Source organism: Diachasmimorpha longicaudata, unplaced genomic scaffold, assembly GCF_034640455.1.
Source record: "Diachasmimorpha longicaudata isolate KC_UGA_2023 unplaced genomic scaffold, iyDiaLong2 ctg00000142.1, whole genome shotgun sequence".
In the NCBI taxonomy this organism is placed as follows: domain Eukaryota; kingdom Metazoa; phylum Arthropoda; class Insecta; order Hymenoptera; family Braconidae; genus Diachasmimorpha; species Diachasmimorpha longicaudata.
Window position 1 is genome coordinate 4,791 of NW_026973951.1, and position 2,710 is coordinate 7,500.

Genomic DNA, 2,710 nt, shown 5'->3' on the forward strand with positions numbered 1-2,710 from the left:
CCCTATCCAAAAATTGAGAAATCCATAAGTGTCCCTACCTACTTTGCGCCGAAGCAATACGAATCAAAAAGAACTACGAATGGGGACTTAGAATAATTTTTCATTTTTCCCAACTTTGAAAATAATCACTTGAAAAAAATCTTAGAATCCAAAGAATAGTATACTTGATCGTTCTACAAGTCGAAAATTGGAAAAATAAGTGATATTTTTGCTTGATGCTATTTTTGTCGGTATGCAAAATCGTTGTCAAGATTCTCAAACCTTAAAATCAGGCCAGCCGGCAATTGGCGGGTGAAAATTTCAATCAATTCCCATTCCTCACATCAAACTATGCATATAACAATAGCTTTTATGCTGAATGACGGCTATCCGGCTGTCCCTATCCAAAAATTGAGAAAGCCATAAGTGTCCCTACCTACTTTGCGCCGAAGCAATACGAATCAAAAAGAACTACGAATGGGGACTTAGAATAATTTTTCATTTTTCCCAACTTTGAAAATAATCACTTGAAAAAAATCTTAGAATCCAAAGAATAGTATACTTGATCGTTCTACAAGTCGAAAATTGGAAAAATAAGTGATATTTTTGCTTGATGCTATTTTTGTCGGTATGCAAAATCGTTGTCAAGATTCTCAAACCTTAAAATCAGGCCAGCCGGCAATTGGCGGGTGAAAATTTCAATCAATTCCCATTCCTCACATCAAACTATGCATATAACAATAGCTTTTATGCTGAATGACGGCTATCCGGCTGTCCCTATCCAAAAATTGAGAAAGCCATAAGTGTCCCTACCTACTTTGCGCCGAAGCAATACGAATCAAAAAGAACTACGAATGGGGACTTAGAATAATTTTTCATTTTTCCCAACTTTGAAAATAATCACTTGAAAAAAATCTTAGAATCCAAAGAATAGTATACTTGATCGTTCTACAAGTCGAAAATTGGAAAAATAAGTGATATTTTTGCTTGATGCTATTTTTGTCGGTATGCAAAATCGTTGTCAAGATTCTCAAACCTTAAAATCAGGCCAGCCGGCAATTGGCGGGTGAAAATTTCAATCAATTCCCATTCCTCACATCAAACTATGCATATAACAATAGCTTTTATGCTGAATGACGGCTATCCGGCTGTCCCTATCCAAAAATTGAGAAATCCATAAGTGTCCCTACCTACTTTGCGCCGAAGCAATACGAATCAAAAAGAACTACGAATGGGGACTTAGAATAATTTTTCATTTTTCCCAACTTTGAAAATAATCACTTGAAAAAAATCTTAGAATCCAAAGAATAGTATACTTGATCGTCCTACAAGTCGAAAATTGGAAAAATAAGTGATATTTTTGCTTGATGCTATTTTTGTCGGTATGCAAAATCGTTGTCAAGATTCTCAAACCTTAAAATCAGGCCAGCCGGCAATTGGCGGGTGAAAATTTCAATCAATTCCCATTCCTCACATCAAACTATGCATATAACAATAGCTTTTATGCTGAATGACGGCTATCCGGCTGTCCCTATCCAAAAATTGAGAAATCCATAAGTGTCCCTACCTACTTTGCGCCGAAGCAATACGAATCAAAAAGAACTACGAATGGGGACTTAGAATAATTTTTCATTTTTCCCAACTTTGAAAATAATCACTTGAAAAAAATCTTAGAATCCAAAGAATAGTATACTTGATCGTCCTACAAGTCGAAAATTAGAAAAATAAGTGATATTTTTGCTTGATGCTATTTTTGTTGGTATGCAAAAATAGCATCACAGAATTTTTAATTGAAAAAAATTATATTCATGTATAATTGAATGCATAAAATTAAACTAAATTCTATATAACTAATTTATAATTTATCAGGTAACCGATATTATTAATTTTTAGTGATGACTTGAAAAGTTGATGCTATTTTTGTTGGTATGCAAAAATAGCATCACAGAATTTTTAATTGTAAAAAATATATATTCATATATAATTGAATGCATAAAATTAAACTAAATTCTATATAACTAATTTATAATTTACCAAGTAACCGATATTATTAATTTTTATTGATGACTTGAAACGTTGATCCTATTTTTGTTGGTATGCAAAAATAGCATCACAGAATTTTTAATTAAAAAAAATATATATTCATATATAATTGAATGCATAAAATTAAACTAGATTCCATACAACTATTTTATAGTTTATCAAGTAACCGATATTATTAATTTTCAATGATGTCTTGGAACGTTGATGCTATTTTTGTTGGTATGCAAAAATAGCATCACAGAATTTTTAAATGAAAAAAATTATATTCATATATAATTGAATGCATAAAATTAAACTAAATTCTATACAACTAATTTATATTTTATCAAGTAACCGACATTATTAATTTTCAATGGTGTCTTGGAACGTTGATCCTATTTTTGTTGGTATGCAAAAATAGCATCACAGAATTTTTAATTAAAAAAAATATATATTCATATATAATTGAATCCATAAAATTAAACTAAATTCTATACAACTATTTTATAGTTTATCAAGTAACCGATATTATTAATTTTCAATGATGTCTTGGAACGTTGATGCTATTTTTGTTGGTATGCAAAAATAGCATCACAGAATTTTTAATTGAAAAAAATATATATTCAGATATAATTGAATGCATAAAATTAAACTAAATTCTATACAACTAATTTATATTTTATCAAGTAACCGATATTATTAATTTTCA